This window comes from Dermochelys coriacea, chromosome 16 (genome assembly GCF_009764565.3).
Source record: "Dermochelys coriacea isolate rDerCor1 chromosome 16, rDerCor1.pri.v4, whole genome shotgun sequence".
Classification (NCBI taxonomy): domain Eukaryota; kingdom Metazoa; phylum Chordata; order Testudines; family Dermochelyidae; genus Dermochelys; species Dermochelys coriacea.
The window spans coordinates 25,664,557-25,682,966 of NC_050083.1; the positions used below are offsets into that span (position 1 = coordinate 25,664,557).

At 42.5% G+C, this 18,410-nt stretch overlaps 1 protein-coding gene across 15 annotated transcripts in view; it reads left to right on the forward strand.

Annotated features, from left to right (window-relative positions):
* The window catches only part of RALGPS1 (Ral GEF with PH domain and SH3 binding motif 1), a 443,114-nt gene that overhangs the window by 55,753 nt on the left and 368,951 nt on the right, over positions 1–18,410 (forward strand). Inside the window, exon 1 of one of the 15 annotated variants that reach the window (XM_038375134.2) lies at positions 5,300–5,377. The exons of the other annotated variants lie outside the window; for them this stretch is intronic. The gene's annotated coding sequence lies outside the window, so the exon portion shown is untranslated. Of the gene's footprint in view, positions 1–5,299; positions 5,378–18,410 lie in introns of those variants that run through there. 15 annotated transcript variants of the gene reach the window in all.

The following is an 18,410-nucleotide window of genomic DNA, read 5'->3' on the forward strand; positions in this document are numbered from 1 at the left end:
CCAGGGAGGATAAATAAAAATATTGCTCAGGCATGCAGGAGTGAAATCAGGAACTCCAAATCACACTTGGAGTTGCAGCTAGCAAGAGATGTTAAGAGTAACAAGAAGGGTTTTTTCAGGTATGTTAGCAACAAGAAGAAAGTCAAGTTTGGGCCCCTTACTGAATGAGGGAGGCAACCTAGTGACAGAGGATGTGGAAAAAGCTAATATACTCAATGCATTTTTTTGCCTCTGTCTTCACGAACAAGGTCAGCTCCCAGACTACTGCACTGGGCAGCACAGCATGGGAGGGAGGTGACCAGCCCTCTGTGGAGAAAGAAGTGGTTCAGGACAATTTAGAAAAGCTGGACAAGCACAAGTCCATGGGGCCGGATGCATTGCATCCAAGAGTGATAAAGGAGTTGGCGGATGTGATTGCAGAGCCATTGGCCATTATCTTTGAAAACTCATGCCGATCAGGGGAGGTTCCGGGCGACTGGAAAAAGGCTAATGTAGTGCCCATCTTTAAAAAAGGGAAGAAGGAGGATCCAGGGAACTACAGGCCAGTCAGCCTCACCTCAGTCCCTGGAAAAATCATGGAGCAGGTCCTCAAGGAATCAATTCTGAAGCACTTAGAGGAGAGGAAAGTGATCAGGAACAGTCAGCATGGATTCACCAAGGGCAAGTTATGTCTGACTAATCTAATTGCCTTCTATGATGAGGTAACTGGCTCTGTGGACGAGGGGAAAGCAGTGGACGTGCTGTTACCAAAGCTTTTGACACTGTCTCCCACAGTATTCTTTCCAGCAAGTTAAAGAAGTATGGGCTGGATGAATGGACTATAAAGTGGATAGAAAGCTGGCTAGATTGTCGGGCTCAAAAGGTAGTGATCAATGGCTCCATGTCTAGTTGGCAGTCGGTATCAAAGGGAGTGCCCCAAGGATCGGTCCTCGGGCCGGTTTTGTTCAATATCTTCATTAATGATCGGGAGGCTGGCTTGGATTGAACCCTCAATAAGTTTGCAGATGACACTAAACTGGGAGGAGGGTAGACATGCTGGAGGGTAGGGATAGGATACAGAGAGACCTAGGCAAATTAGAGGACTGAGCCAAAAGAAATCTGATGAGGTTCAACAAGGACAAGTGCAGAGTCCTGCACTTAGGACGGAAGAATCCCATGCACCGCTACAGACTAGGGATGGAATGGCTAGGCAGCAGTTCTGCAGAAAAGGACCTAGGGGTTACAGTGGACTAGAAGCTGGATATGAGTCAACAGTGTGCCCTTGTTGCTAAGAAGGCCAATGGCGTTTTGGGCTGTATAAGTAGGGGCATTGCCCGCAGTTCGAGGGACGTGATCGTTCCTCTTTATTTGACATTTATTTGACCCCTCATCTGGAGTACTGTGTCCAGTTTTGGGCCCCACACTACAAGAAGGTTGTGGAAAAATTGAAAAGCTTCCAGAGGAAGGAAACAAAAATGATTAGGGGACTAGAACACATGACTTATGAGGAGAGGCTGAGGGAACTGGGATTGTTTAGTCTGTGGAAGAGAAGAATGAGGGGGGATTTGATAGCTGCTTTCAACTACCAGAAAGGGGGTTCCAAAGAGGATGGATCTAGGCTGTTCTCAGTGGTAGCAGATGACAGAACAAGGAGTAATGGTCTCAAGTTGCAGTGGGGGAGGTCTAGGTTGGATATTAGGAAAAACTTTTTTACTAGGAGGGTGGTGAAGCACTGGAATGGGTTACCTAGGGAGGGGGTGGAATCTCTCCTTCCTTAAAAACCTCTAAGGTCAGGCTTGATAAAGCCTGGACTGGGATGATTTAGTTGGGGATTGGTCCTGCTTTGAGCAGGGGGTTGAACTAGATGACCTCCCAAGGTCCCTTCCAACTCTGATATTCTATGATTCTGAGATATTTAGTGCCTGATTCATATATTCAAAACACAGCTCCCATTAGCTTCATTTATCGTTCTGAGTGCTCAGAACTTCGGCAAATCAGACCCCAGATGGTAGAACTACAAAGATGATTTGGCTCACTCTGTCACCTAGTGGAGTTCTCAGCTCTGAATTGTGTGTCCAGGCTACATATACAATACATAGGGAGAGTTGGGACCTACAAAAGGGATTTACAGAAGCCAACATGCTAAGCAGGTCAACTTATTGGTGAAGAGATCCTTTACTTTTTTTTTTCAATTTCAAAAGACAGGAAGTGAAAGCATTTCCAAACAAGTGGGTGCACAACTAAATGCACCTTTTTCCCCCTCTACCCAATGTCTTCTTTATGGTCATGTCACTCCTCTCTACAGATCTGTGCGCCATATGCATTTTACCCCCATTAAATCTTTGGCTTGCTGTGGTTACGAATAAGATTTTTCAGTCATTGCCAACTGTGATGATATTTCTGAGAAATAGACTCCTACTCACTTGGAACTGGACTGAGGCAAATGGCTTATCTTGCATAGGTTAATAAATAGCAGTCAGATAGTGGTTAATTTCAGGATGAAGGTAAAGGAATGTGGTTTGAGAGTAATGGAAGGGAGGTAGTTTCCATAAATTCATAGATTCCAAGGCACAGAAGGGACCAATCTACTCTGACCTTCTGTATAAAACAGGCCATAGAACTTGCCCAAAATAATTTCCAGAGCATATCTTTTAGAAAAACATCCTGTCTTGAATTAAAAATTGTTAGTGATGGAAAATCCACCTCAACCCTTGGTAAATTGTTCCAGTGGTTAATTACTCTGTCAAAAATTTATGCCTTATTTCCAGACTGAATTTGTCTATCTTCCATTTCCAGCCATCGGATGATATAATTTATACCTTTGTCTGTTAGAATGAAGAGCCCATTGCTAAATATTTGTTCCCCACGTAGATTCTTATAGACTATAACCAAATCACCCCATAACCTTCCCTTTAAGCTAATTAGATTGAGGTCTTTGAGCTTATCACCATAAGGAATGTTTTCTAATGCTTTTAATCATTCTTTTGGCTCTCCAGTTTATCAACATCCTTCTTGAGTTGTGGGCACAGAACTGGCCACAGTATTCCAGCAGCCAAATACAGAGGTAAAATAGCCTCTTTACTCCTATTCAAGATTCTCCAGTTTATGCATTTAATGATCGCATTCTCTCTTTTGGCCACAGCGCACATTGGGAGCTCATATTAAGCTGATTATCCACCACAACCCCCAAATATTTTTCAGAGGCACTGCAGCTCATAATAGAGTCCTCTTTCCTGTAAATATGACGTACATTCTTCATTCCTACAGTTACATTCATTCATTTAAATTTAGCCATATTATAACGCACCTTGTTTGCTTGTGCTCAGTTTACCAAGTGGTCCAGATTGCTCTAAATCAGTGACCTATCCTCTTAATTATTTACTACTCCACCATTTTGTCATCTGTGAACTTTTATTAGTTGTGATTTTGTTTTCTTCTAGATTGATAAAAATATTAAATAGTATAGGGCCAAGAACAGATCCCTGCAGGATCCCACTGGAAACACACCCACTTTGATGATAATTTTCTGTTTCCAGTTACATTTTGAGACTTATCAGTTAGCCAGTTTTTAATTAATTTAATGTGTGTCATGTTAATAAAAATTTCTTGTAGTATCAAATCAATTGTCTTACAGAAGTCTAAGCATATTACACCAGCACTATTATGTCTATCAATCTAATTTGTAATCTCATCCAAAAAAGATACCAGGTTAGTTTTACAGGAACTGTTTTCCATAAACCAATGTTGATTTGCATTAATTATATTACACTCCTTTAGTTCGTTATTAATTGAGCACCGGATCAGCTGCTCCATTATCTTGCCTGGGATCAATGTTAGGTTGACAGGCCTATAATTACCTGAATCATCCCGTTTAGCTTTTTTAATAATTGGCACAGTTGAGACTGAGAAGAGGTTCTGAGGATGGGGAATAGGGATGTTGAATGACTTAACTGCTGATTTCCTTACTTTGTGTGGTTTGTGTTGGTGGGATACAGTAGCAACCTTGAGTTAATAATCTTTTTTGTGTATAAACAGATGTGTGTACATAGATATGTAGGTAGAAAATATTTAATTTAAAGGAACATCAAGATATGTGTAGACCAGAATAGCGTAACTGATTTATTTTTTCTGTAACCCTGGCCTTCCTTCCCCTTTCCCTCTTACTGTTTGTTAATATCACTCTTTGCATTATGTCTAAAATAACAAAACGATGGCAAAATATGCACGTGCTGCTGGCAGGGTCAGAGAGTTGCACTTTAAGTTGCACTAGCTAACCCCACAGAGTTTAGCATTTACAACCTTTCATATTGAATGACCATTTGTGCTATAGTGAGCTGGTTCCATGAACCTTTATTCTGCTCTTCTGCTGCATATTGAGAAGTCATTGTGATGTGTAATGACTTACTCTGGTTGAAGAATTAATAATTTTTTTTTAAATTTACACAGGAGAGCCTTGAAAGCAGAATAAAGGCTTTCTTTCATGCAATTTGCATGAAGATCTCACCTCACTGAAAATCATAGATCTTTGATTCCTAGGAGCTAATAATTCCCCTATTAATTCAGAAAAAGAAACGCTCACTGAAAAGCTCTTCTCCTGATAATTAAATAACCATTCTCCTCTTCTGGATGTATATTGTTGCATATAGGAATCAAGAGGAAAATCGCACTTTATAAAAGTGTTAAGAGAAAAATCTTTGCAGCCTATTTCAGTTGCCTCTGTATCCTATGTAACATGCTTTACTTCCTTAGGGAAGGTCAATGGAGGTTGAGCTGCTTCCCAGATTTTTATCTTGGTAGAACAAGAATTCCCACTCTTCATCCATCAAAAAATATTGTAGTTGTAAAACTGAATATTTTGTAATGTAAATATAATTTTTAAAAAGACCCCTTTTCAGGTACAGAGATCTTTTTAGAATGTATTTTATATAGTATCATGAAAAGTATAGATATTTTACAGTAAAACAGATTCATATTAAATTATTAAATGGTATAAGATCAAACAATAATTCCCATTAGTTAATATTTTTTGAAATCTAGTATTAGATTTTTAATACTTCAGTCATATGAAAGGATTGTAAATTCCCAGATGTAAATTGCTGAATTATACATCATATGAAAATTGAAGTATAAGCATTATAGAATTTAAGATGGAAAACCTGGCTATCTGATATTTGTATTATGTAAGGAATAATCTGTTTTCAAAGATAATTGATTTTAAACACCATTAAGAACAAAATCTCCAGAAGAGTGTGATTGTGTGTGAATTTGAAAACTACTTTTGTATAAAACATAGCTTTATTTGACTTTTTCAGAAATTACTGTTCTGAGAAACATGTCGCAATACAACTCTTGTTTTTGAATTCCTGAATTTAAATTTGGAGATAAACATATAATATGGGTAAGCTAATCTGATTTTATTTATTATTAAAAAAAAACAAAGAAAAAGCCTCACAAGATGCATACTGTAGAATATGGACAGTATGCCCATGCAGTATTTCTAATGACACCAAAATGGCCATGGTTTGAAACATGCAGTAGCAAAACAAGGATTTTAATAATTTGCAATTATTATACTAAAATGTGTATAACTGTAAGGGAATATGTATGTATCTGTATTGCACCACCAATCTCTCTGATCTCTAGGTGTCAAATACAGGTGCTTTAAGTTTCAGTTATTGTCATGGTAGGACTCTGTTCTCCAGACCACTCTTACTGAGGTTGTAGTTCTATACTTTGGTCTCAACAAGCTGAATTCTACATGCTGACAACTGCATCACACCTGTGTTCTAGGGAAGAGGCATGCTTTGAGTTAGTTGACTTTAGCCAATTAAGGATTTTGAAGAGGAGGACCAGCACTCTGAAATAGATATAATATAGAATGGAGAACCTGTGTAGAGTACAGATCACAGATGTAATATGTTCTCATCTACCTGTTCTGCTTAGGAGACAGACAGACATAGTCGTTGTTGAATCCAGACATCACAGGTTAGAAAGTGTGAAAGTAAAGAATCTATTTAATTTTTTCCCTTTGATCAAGTCCAATGATGCTGTTGTTCTAACACCACTGATTAGTCAACAAGCTCTTGATCCTTTATGGATGATTCAGTACTTACTGTAATGACCTCACCGGCAGCTATCCCTGGTCGTGCTAGTGTGTGCAAGTGGCTTGCATGCTCCCAGATAGGAGACGCAAACTGCTGCATGGAAAGGACTCCTAGCTTACCCCTGAGCTAGAGAAAGTGATGATAGGCCTGATGCCATTCAACCAGGGTTCAGCCAATCCACAGGCAAGGACCCATCCAGGTGATCCCAAGGCAGATGTACAGGCTCTTAAGGGATTCGGTCTGTCCAGCCTGCTCAAAGTCACTACCTGGCTTGGAACACTTCCACTGCCAAGTAGTTTTGATAGACTGCCCTTGCTCTTGCTCCTGTTCCTCCTCTCAAATAGGCTCCAGCCAGCCCATGCTCCTTCTCCCAAACCTGTTCCATCTAGCTCTTGCTGCTGCTCCAGCTCATGCCTGTTTCCACACTAGCCAGCCCTTGCTCCAGCCTGCATCTGGCTCCTAACTCAGTCAGCTGCCTGGCAATTATGGTACTGTATAAAACTGTCTAGAAGGAAGAGGGGAAGGTAACTAAGTGGAGTCATTAGTGATTGGAGAAAGGGGCATGGCTAATAGGTGGAATCAAATCACTTGAGATGCTGAAGGCAGGAGTGAGTGGAGTTGTAAACTGTTGAAGAGCATTGGTTTGATAGAATATAGAAACCGCTGGAGGGTGGGTAGGGCATTTAATAATGTGCTTCTATATAATAATGGCTACCTTATCTTATTTTTCAGTCTACAGCGATGAGTTCACTAGTTAGTACTTTCTCATTATAACTATAATAAATGTGAAGCTGCTGACTCATAATGCCCAAAGCTGAACAAAGTTCTTGAATAACGTGAAGAAATGATAACTGATAATGTGAGAAGATTTTCAAAATGATGAGAGTTTCATAAATTATAAGGCCAGAAAGAACAAATACAATCATATGGCTTGTGTTATGCAGGAGATCAGACTATAGGATTTCCTTGAATTTGATCTAGAGCATATCTATTAGAAAAACATCCAGCCTTGATTTGGAGATTTTCAGTGATGGAGAGTCCACAGCTAAATTCCCTGTAAGGCTGCGCAGCAGGCTCTCAAAGGTCACGCCAGCAGGGAGAGGAACCCCTCCCCCTGGCCCAGTCCAGCCCAGCCCTGCTGAAGCTGCCAGGGAGAGGAGCCCCTTCTCTAGCTTGGCTCAGCCCAACCCAGCCCTGCTGGAGCTGCTGTGGCTGGGAAGAGGCGCCTCTCATCTGGCCCTGAGTTGCTATGGCGAGAGAGGGCTGGGAGGAGTCTTCTCTCCCCACTGCAGCTCAAGGGCAGCCTGCACCCCAAACCTCATTCCCAGCCCAACTCCAGAGCCATCACCTCTAGCTGGAGCCTTCACCCCTTGCACCCAATCTTCTGCCCCAGTCCTGAGCCCCCTCCTGCACCCCAAACCCCTTATCCTTGGCCCCACCCCAGAGCCTGCACCCCCAGCCAGAACCCTCACCCCCCACACACACCCTAATCCTCTGCCCCAGCTCTGAGCCCCCTCCCACACTCCAAGCCCTTCAGCCCCACTCCACATCACTTCCATATTGGTACACATAACAAAATTCATTCCGCACATGGACATAAAAAATTTGAGGGAACACTGGTCCACAGACCTTGGTGAATTATTCCATTGGTTAATTACAGTAACTCCTCGCTTAAGGTTGTAGTTATGTTCCTGAAAAATGCTACTTTAAGTGAAACGATGTTAAGCAAATCCAATTTCCCCATAAGAATTAATGAAGCTTGGTTGAGGTAGTTGAAGTCAGAGTGGAAGAGGGTGGGATATTTCCCAGGGAATGCCTTCCTGCTAAATGATGAACTAGCACTCTGGCTGAGCCCTCAAGGGTTAACACGTTGTTAATGTAGCCTCACACTCTACAAGGCAACATGAATGGAAGGAGGGGAGACAGCATGGCAGAGAGAGACACACACTCTCTCTCTCTTTCTCTGTGTGTGTGTGTGTGTGTGTGTGTGTGTGTGTGTGTGTGAGAGTGAGGTGCATTGCCCCTTTAAGTATGCTGACCCCACTCTAAGTACACTGCCTTTTTAAGTAGATCAGCAAGTTGAGATAGCAGCTGCTGCTAGCAGGCTCCCTCCATCCTGTGCCCTGTCGTGTCCCCCCTTGCTCTGTGGAGATGGGGTAAAGGAACGGGGGCAGGAGTGGGAGGGAGGGGGACGCCCTGACATTCGCACCCTTCTCCTCTCCTCCTCCCCCTTCTCCCCCAGGCAGCAAGCAGGAGGCTCCTGGGAGCAGAGCCAAGGCAGAGGATAGGAGCAGCACACGGCAGTGGGAGGACAGCTGAAGTGCCCAGCAATTGATAGCCAGCACAGGGAACTAAGGGGGGCTGCTGACCCACCCTGTTCCAAGCCCCCACCAGCTAGATCCAACAGGCTGCTCTTTCTGCAAGCGGTGGACAAAGCAGGCAGCTGTCAAACAATGTTATAAGGGCGCATTGAACAACTTTAAACCAGCATGTTCTCTAATTGATCAGCAACGAAACAATGTTAACCAGGACAACGTTAAGTGAGGAGTTACTGTACCATGACTGTTAAAAACTGTGCCTCATCTTGGGTTGTATTTGTCTAACTTCAACTTCCAGCCATGGGATGTTGTTATGTCTTTGTCTGCTAGATTGAAGACCCACCTATTATCCGATTTCCGTTTCCCATGTACATACTTACAGATTGTGATTGTCATCCTTAGCCTTCTATCAGACAGCTGCAGCGGCACAGGAGCTAGCAAACAGAGCTCTAAACAGGGGAGTTTGAGTGGGAGTTCTGTTGGAGGAGAAGGTAGTTGTACTTGGTTTTGTATTTTTAGTATTTGTATTTGTATTTGTGTGTGTGTAGGGGTTTTGTGCTGGGAGAGCAGCTGAGCCTGATTAGGGGGTGGGGCTTTGTGCTGAGAGAGCAGCTGAGCCCTGCCTAGGGGGTGGGGCTTCTGACTAGGGGCCCTATAAACGTAGCCAGCCAGCCAGTCAGGCAGCGGCACAGACAGCTGCAGCGGCACAGGAGCTAGCAAACAGAGCTCTAAACAGGGGAGTTTGAAAGGGGAGTTTGGATTGTGGTGCTTGTTGGGGTTTGCTTTTGCTGGGGAGGTGGTCTTTTTGGTGTGGCTTGTGTTTCCCAGATTAACAGGATTTAGGTGGGAAGGAGATGACAGATACAGAGGCAGCTGTGGGAGTGACTCCTGCAGTGAAAGACACATTGAGGATGACTGGATGTGGAAGCTGTGGTATGTACATGATCCTGGAGGGGGGAACCGGTAAGAGTTTTGTCTGCATGAAATGCCATCTGATAGAGCTGATGGAGGAAAAGATCAGAGGTTTGGAGATGCAGGTGGAAAGTCTGGTTGAGTTTAGGAAGGGGTTTGAGCAGATGATGGAGCAAAGATATGAGGTATCTGAAGGGAAAAGCTCAGACTCGCAGATGGAAGCAGGGCTGGGGAATTTTGAGGGGAGATTGGATGAGGAAAGTGGTCAGTGGAAACATGTGACTCAAAGAACCAGGCAGAGAAAAAGACAGGCTAGTGCAGGAGAAATAGAGCTTAGGAACAGGTTTGCAGAGTTGGAAAATGAAGAAGGGGCTCAGCAGGTAGTCGCTGAAGGTGGAAGGGTAAGGAAGAAGAGAAGAGAGGCTAGCCCTATAGAAAAAGGGGAAGAGTCAAGGGAGACTACACCAAATATGAGCCCCAGGAGGATACAGGATGGGTTGAAGAGAATTGTAAGGGAAAATAGGAATGGAAAGAACTTGCAGCCAGAGGGAACAGGGGAGAGACTGGAGAATAGCACTGTCACCAGGAAAAGGCAGGTCTATGTGATCGGGGACTCTTTATTGAGAAGAATAGACAGGCCTGTAACTAGAGCTGATCCTGAGAATAGAAGGGTGTGCTGTCTTCCGGGTGCTAAGATACGGGATGTAGACCTGAGGTTGAAAAGGATCCTCAAGGGAGCAAGAAAGAATCCCCTAATTATCCTTCATGTGGGAACAAATGATACAGCCAGATTCTCGCTGGAAAGTATCAAGGGAGACTATGCTAGGCTGGGGAAGACGCTTAAGGAAATTGAGGCTCAGGTGATCTTTAGCGGGATCCTTCCTGTTCCTAGAGAAGGGCAACAAAGGTGTGATAAGATTATGACTGTCAACAGATGGCTTAGGCAGTGGTGCTATAAGGAGGGCTTTGGGATGTATGGCCACTGGGAGGCATTCACGGACAGAGGTCAGTTCTCTCGGGATGGACTTCATCTGAGTAGGGAAGGAAATAGATTTCTAGGATCGAGGCTGGCACAACTGATAAAGAGAGCTTTAAACTAGGAATTGGGGGGAGATGGATGGGAGATGTCCAGAAAATCTCCATGCCAGATTTTAGCATTGAGAGGGAAGAAGATGAAGTAAGAAAGGATACAGCCATGGGTAGGAGAATGTATATAAGGAGCGAGGGCGGTGTGGATACTAGTCTAATAGGTTATACTGGCTGTAGAATGACTGTGCCTAATAGGGTACAAAATGTGAGCGAGGCCAAACAGCAAAAATTAAGATGTTTGTACACCAATGCGAGGAGTCTAGGTAACAAAATGGAGGAACTAGAGCTACTGGTGCAGGAAGTGAAACCAGATATTATAGGGATAACAGAAACATGGTGGAATAGTAGTCATGACTGGACTACAGGTATTGAAGGGTATGTGCTGTTTAGGAAAGACAGAAACAAAGGTAAAGGGGGTGGAGTAGCATTGTATATCAATGATGAGGTAGAATGCAAAGAAATAAGAAGCGATGCAATGGATAAGACAGAGTCCGTCTGGGCAAAAATTACATTGGGGAAGAAAACTAGTAAAGCCTCTCCTACGATAGTGCTTGGGGTGTGCTATAGACCTCCGGGATCTAATTTGGATATGGATAGAGCCCTTTTTAATGTCTTTAATAAAGTAAATACTAATGGAAACTGCGTGATCATGGGAGACTTTAACTTCCCAGATATAGACTGGAGGACCAGTGCTAGTAATAATAATAGGGCTCAGATTTTCCTAGATGCGATATCTGATGGATTCCTTCATCAAGTAGTTGCTGAACCGACTAGAGGGGATGCCATTTTAGATTTAATTTTGGTGAGTAGCGAGGACCTCATAGAAGAAATGGTTGTAGGGGACAATCTTGGCTCAAGTGATCATGAGCTAATTCAGTTCAAACTAAATGGAAGGATTAACAAAAATAAATCTGCAACTAGGGTTTTTGATTTCAAAAGGGCTGACTTTCAAAAATTAAGGAAATTAGTTAGGGAAGTGGATTGGACTGAAGAATTTATGGATCTAAAGGTAGTTGAGGCCTGGGATTACTTTAAATCAAAACTGCAGAAGCTATCGGAAGCCTGTATCCCAAGAAAGGGGAAAAAATTCATAGGAAGGAGTTGTAGACCAAGCTGGATGAGCAAGCATCTTAGAGAGGTGATTATGAAGAAGCAGAAAGCATACAGGGAGTGGAAGATGGGAGGGATCAGCAAGGAAAGCTACCTAATTGAGGTCAGAAGATGTAGGGATAAAGTCAGAGAGGCTAAAAGTCGAGTAGAGTTGGACCTTGCAAAGGGAATTAAAACCAATAGTAAAAGGTTCTATAGCCATATAAATAAGAAGAAAACTAAGAAGGAAGAAGTGGGGCCGCTTAACACTGAGGATGGAGCGGAGGTTAAAGATAATCTAGGCATGGCCCAATATCTAAACAAATACTTTGCCTCAGTCTTTAATAAGGCTAAAGAGGATCTTGGGGATAATGGTAGCATGACAAGTGGGAAGGAGGATATAGAGGTAGATATTACCATATCAGAGGTAAAAAGAAAAGGAGTACTTGTGGCACCTTAGAGACTAACAAATTTATTAGAGCATAAGCTTTCGTGAGCTACAGCTCACTTCATCGGATGCATATCAGAGGTAGAAGCGAAACTGAAACAGCTTAATGGGACTAAATCGGGGGGCCCAGATAATCTTCATCCAAGAATATTAAAGGAATTGGCACCTGAAATTGCAAGCCCATTAGCAAGAATTTTTAATGAATCTGTAAACTCAGGAATAGTACCGAATGATTGGAGAATTGCTAATATAGTTCCTATTTTTAAGAAAGGAAAAAAAAGTGATCCGGGTAACTACAGGCCAGTTAGTTTGACATCTGTAGTATGCAAGGTCCTGGAAAAAATTTTGAAGGAGAAATTAGTTAAGGACATTGAAGTCAATGGTAAATGGGACAAAATACAACATGGTTTTACAAAAGGTAGATCGTGCCAAACCAACCTAATCTCCTTTTTTGAAAAAGTAACAGATTTTTTAGATAAAGGAAATGCAGTGGATCTAATTTACCTAGATTTCAGTAAGGCATTTGATACCGTGCCACATGGGGAATTATTAGTTAAATTGGAGAAGATGGGGATCAATCTGAACATCAGAAGGTGGATAAGGAATTGGTTAAAGGGGAGACTGCAACGGGTCCTACTGAAAGGCGAACTGTCAGGTTGGAGGGAGGTTACCAGTGGAGTTCCTCAGGGATCGGTTTTGGGACCAATCTTATTTAATCTTTTTGTTACTGACCTTGGCACAAAAAGTGGGAGTGTGCTAATAAAGTTTGCAGATGATACAAAGCTGGGAGGTATTGCCAATTCGGAGAAGGATCGGGATATTATACAGGAGGATCTGGATGACCTTGTAAACTGGAGTAATAGTAATAGGATGAAATTTAATAGTGAGAAGTGTAAGGTTATGCATTTAGGGATTAATAACAAGAATTTTAGTTATAAGTTGGGGACGCATCAATTAGAAGTAACGGAAGAGGAGAAGGACCTTGGAGTATTGGTTGATCATAGGATGACTATGAGCTGCCAATGTGATATGGCTGTGTAAAAAGCTAATGCGGTTTTGGGATGCATCAGGAGAGGCATTTCCAGTAGGGATAAGGAGGTTTTAGTACCGTTATACAAGGCACTGGTGAGACCTCACCTAGAATACTGTGTGCAGTTCTGGTCTCCCATGTTTAAAAAGGATGAATTCAAACTGGAGCAGGTACAGAGAAGGGCTACTAGGATGATCCGAGGAATGGAAAACTTGTCTTATGAAAGGAGACTTAAGGAGCTTGGCTTGTTTAGCCTAACTAAAAGAAGGTTGAGGGGAGATATGATTGCTCTCTATAAATATATCAGAGGGATAAATATAGGAGAGGGAGAGGAATTATTTAAGCTCAGCACCAATGTGGACACAAGAACAAATGGGTATAAACTGGCCACCAGGAAGTTTAGACTTGAAATCAGACGAAGGTTTTTAACCATCAGAGGAGTGAAGTTTTGGAATAACCTTCCAAGGGAAGCAGTGGGGGCAAAAGATCTATCTGGTTTTAAGATTCTACTCGATAAGTTTATGGAGGAGATGGTATGATGGGATAATGGGATTTTGGTAAGTAATTGATCTTTAAATATTCAGGGTAAATAGGCCAAATCCCCTGAGATGGGATATTAGATGGATGGGATCTGATTTACTATAGAAAACTCTTTCCTGGGTATCTGGCTGGTGAATCTTGTCCATGTGCTCAGGGTTTGGCTGATTGCCATGTTTGGGGTCGGGAGGGAGTTTTCCTCCAGGGCAGATTGGAGAGGCCCTGGAGGTTTTTTTGCCTTCCTCTGTAGCATGGGGCATGGTTGACTGGAGGGAGGCTTCTCTGCTCCTTGAAGTTTTGAACCATGATTTGAGGACTTCAATAGCTCAGACATGGGTGAGGTTTTTCATAGGAGTGGTGGGTGACATTCTGTGGCCTGCGCTGTGCAGGAGGTCGGACTAGATGATCAGAGTGGTCCCTTCTGACCTTAGTATCTATGAATCTGTGAATCTATAAGCTAAATGACGACAGTTGTATACAACAAATGGAAAGGAGGACAGGTAATAGGCGAGTGGCAGATTGTACTAATTTGTTTCACTTATTGTACCCGCTCTACGCACTTGCACAACATACATCATTTGAAAGCTTATTATGTCTACTTTAAGATGAGGTATGATGTGGAGCTGTCAAGTGGTTCTGTTATCATAGAAATGGGGATAAACAATGACACTATTCATAGTAGCAGCCGTGTTAGTCTGTATTCGCAAAAAGAAAAGGAGTACTTGTGGCACCTTAGATGAAGTGAGCTGTAGCTCACGAAAGCTTATGCTCTAATAAATTTGTTAGTCTCTAAGGTGCCACAAGTACTCTTTTTTTTTCTTTTTGCGAATGACACCATTGACATGTTAAAATGACCACTCTGAAATATTTGCATTAGTTTCTGTTTAATAACTATTTCAAGACATAAAACTGGACTTTTTTGTGACTTCAAAGCATCACAACAATAACCTAAAGGGTAAAATAAAATCTAATAATAAACGTGTACAGGTGTTACTGAAATGTAATAGCGCTGGTGACTATTCCAGTCAAGCGGATTCTCTGTATCTTGTTTCAGAGTAGCAGCCGTGTTAGTCTGTATTCGCAAAAAGAAAAGGAGTACTTGTGGCACCTTAGAGACTAACAAATTTATTAGAGCATAAGCTTTCGTGAGCTACAGCTCACTTCATCGGATGCATTTGGTGGAAAAAACAGAGGAGAGATTTATATACACACACACAGAGAACATGAAACAATGGGTTTATCATACACACTGTAAGGAGAGTGATCACTTAAGATAAGTCATCACCAACAGCAGGGGGGGGAAGGAGGAAAACCTTTCATGGTGACAAGCAGGTAGGCTAATTCCAGCAGTTAACAAGAATATCAGAGGAACAGTGGGGGGTGGGGTGTGAGGGAGAAATACCATGGGGAAATAGTTTTACTTTGTGTAATGACTCATCCATTCCCAGTCTCTATTCAAGCCTAAGTTAATTGTATCCAGTTTGCAAATTAATTCCAATTCAGCAGTCTCTCGTTGGAGTCTGTTTTTGAAGCTTTTTTGTTGAAGGATAGCCACTCTTAGGTCTGTGATCGAGTGACCAGAGAGATTGAAGTGTTCTCCAACTGGTTTTTGAATGTTATAATTCTTGACGTCTGATTTGTGTCCATTCATTCTTTTACGTAGAGACTGTCCAGTTTGGCCAATGTACATGGCAGAGGGGCATTGCTGGCACATGATGGCATATATCACATTGGTAGATGCGCAGGTGAACGAGCCTCTGATAGTCTGGCTGATGTGATTAGGCCCTATGATGGTATCCCCTGAATAGATATGTGGACAGAGTTGGCAACGGGCTTTGTTGCAAGGATAGGTTCCTGGGTTAGTGGTTCTGTTGTGTGGTGTGTGGTTGCTGGTGAGTATTTGCTTCAGATTGGGGGGCTGTCTGTAAGCAAGGACTGGTCTGTCTCCCAAGATCTGAGAGAGCGATGGCTCGTCCTTCAGGATAGGTTGTAGATCCTTGATGATGCGTTGGAGAGGTTTTAGTTGGGGGCTGAAGGTGATGGCTAGTGGCGTTCTGTTGTTTTCTTTGTTGGGCCTGTCCTGTAGTAGGTGACTTCTACAACAACATTCCACACAAAGATGGACTACAAGCCGTCAGGAACAGTATCCCCGATACTGTCACGGCTAACCTGGTGGCAGAACTTTGTGACTTTGTCCTGACCCATAACTACATGCCTCTAGCTTTCATCCAGATCATACCACTCAATCCATTGTCTACAGCCAAGCGCTACGATATAACCGCATTTGCTCCAACCCCTCAGACAGAGACAAACACCTACAAGATCTCTATCATGCATTCCTACAACTACAATACCCACCTGCTGAAGTGAAGAAACAGATTGACAGAGCCAGAAGAGTACCCAGAAGTCACCTACTACAGGACAGGCCCAACAAAGAAAACAACAGAACGCCACTAGCCATCACCTTCAGCCCCCAACTAAAACCTCTCTAACGCATCATCAAGGATCTACAACCTATCCTGAAGGACGAGCCATCGCTCTCTCAGATCTTGGGAGACAGACCAGTCCTTGCTTACAGACAGCCCCCCAATCTGAAGCAAATACTCACCAGCAACCACACACCACACAACAGAACCACTAACCCAGGAACCTATCCTTGCAACAAAGCCCGTTGCCAACTCTGTCCACATATCTATTCAGGGGATACCATCATAGGGCCTAATCACATCAGCCAGACTATCAGAGGCTCGTTCACCTGCGCATCTACCAATGTGATATATGCCATCATGTGCCAGCAATGCCCCTCTGCCATGTACATTGGCCAAACTGGACTGTCTCTACATAAAAGAATGAATGGACACAAATCAGACGTCAAGAATTATAACATTCAAAAACCAGTTGGAGAACACTTCAATCTCTCTGGTCACTCGATCACAGACCTAAGAGTGGCTATACTTCAACAAAAAAGCTTCAAAAACAGACTCCAACGAGAGACTGCTGAATTGGAATTAATTTGCAAACTGGATACAATTAACTTAGGCTTGAATAGAGACTGGGAATGGATGAGTCATTACACAAAGTAAAACTATTTCCCCATGGTATTTCTCCCTCCCACCCCACCCCCCACTGTTCCTCTGATATTCTTGTTAACTGCTGGAATTAACCTTTCATGGTGACAAGCAAGGTAGGCTTTCCTCCTTTCTCCTCCCCCCCCCCCCCCACTGGTGATGGCTTATCTTAAGTGATCACTCTCCTTACAGGGTGTATGATAAACCCATTGTTTCATGTTCTCTGTGTGTGTGTATATAAATCTCTCCTCTGTTTTTTCCACCAAATGCATCCGATGAAGTGAGCTGTAGCTCACGAAAGCTTATGCTCTAATAAATTTGTTAGTCTCTAAGGTGCCACAAGTACTCCTTTTCTTTTTCTGTATCTTGTTTATCATTATCTCTGTTGGGAATGAATGGGATATCACAGTCTTCATTGCCTTGGCATGTATACAATTTTGTGCAGGGAAGATTTTTCTGATTAGAGACACTGCATAAGAGACTCTCATTGCCCGGGGAGAGTAAAGTGATTTTTCTTTCCTGTGCTTCAGTGATATTTCTTGTGATGCTGGACTATCTGCTGACTGTTCTTGAAATACCATTCTAGCTGTTGAATTGAAGGAATTTTTTGTATCAGTGATCTCTGCATTGATGTCTATATTATTATCTCTTTCATGCATGAGATTTGCACCAGCATGAAGTGAATCAGTTCCCTTTGGAATGAACACACCTCTCTGGAGTCTCCTACTTCAGTTTTTGCAGCACTAGTGATGAACCACCTCAGCTAATAGTAATTGATGTGGAATCCATGAAGGTGTAGTATGTCAATTAAATTGCAAGACCCAAACTCATGGTATAGCTGTGAAGCAAGATTTATGTGCACTGGTGTAATAATTGTGGAACAGTTAAACACTGTGCTACTGAGATACATTTTCTTTGAAAGGCTGACACTCTTTGCGGGCTCAATTATATACTCCTTTTTTCAACCTGAGGGCAAACTCCTGCACCAATTGGGGCACAAAAAAGTAGCTGACCTCAGTAAACTGCAATCACCTAGCTTTGGATAATATTCTGAATATTTCAGATAGAAGGATTGAAGCGGCATTATAAAAAAACACTTGTTCATTTGAAAGCTGTTCATCAGTCTTACTCGCCAAAAGAACATTGACAAAATACTGACTTAAGTTCCTGCTTCAGATTACTAGGAGCTTGGATATCATCAGCTAATGTTGTACTGTATAGAATAAATGGTAGACTTGCCTTGTCCTTGCTGTGTGTGGAATGAAATTGCAGAACCATAGTTGTTTTTCTAATCTTGCCTGTAATTTACTACTGGAATAGTGTGCAGTTTCGACGTCTGAGGGAAGTAGGACTTTATAGCTTTGTAGCAGCTTGGACAGGCAAAGAGCCTTTTTGTTGTACATAAGATCATTCTCTCTCTCTTCAATCAGATGATAAAATGTAGTGTTATCATTGGATTGTTGCAGCATAAATAGATGGTTTTTCTTTAAGATTTGTTTTACTCAAGCAGGAAAAAGGGCATGTTAAGTAATAAACTGCATCCTTAGCAATCGGGTCTTCCACAGATAGTCTGCTCTACTTGTCATCGCCTCTTGGTTGAAGTGCTGCCTTCCTTAGATTGTTTGCTCTCTCAGATGTTTCTATTTTATGAAGTTTCTTGTCTGTCTTGTATGTTTTTCTCAAACAAACAATGCACCAAGGTCAATTGCTGGAGGAGGTTCTTGTTCCTGTGGCTCTAGAACAGGGGTGGGCAAGCAAACAATGACCTGCGGGCCGGATGCGGCCTGCGAGCCATTTTAAGCTGGCTGGTGCTCCGACAGGGCACTGGGTCGAGGC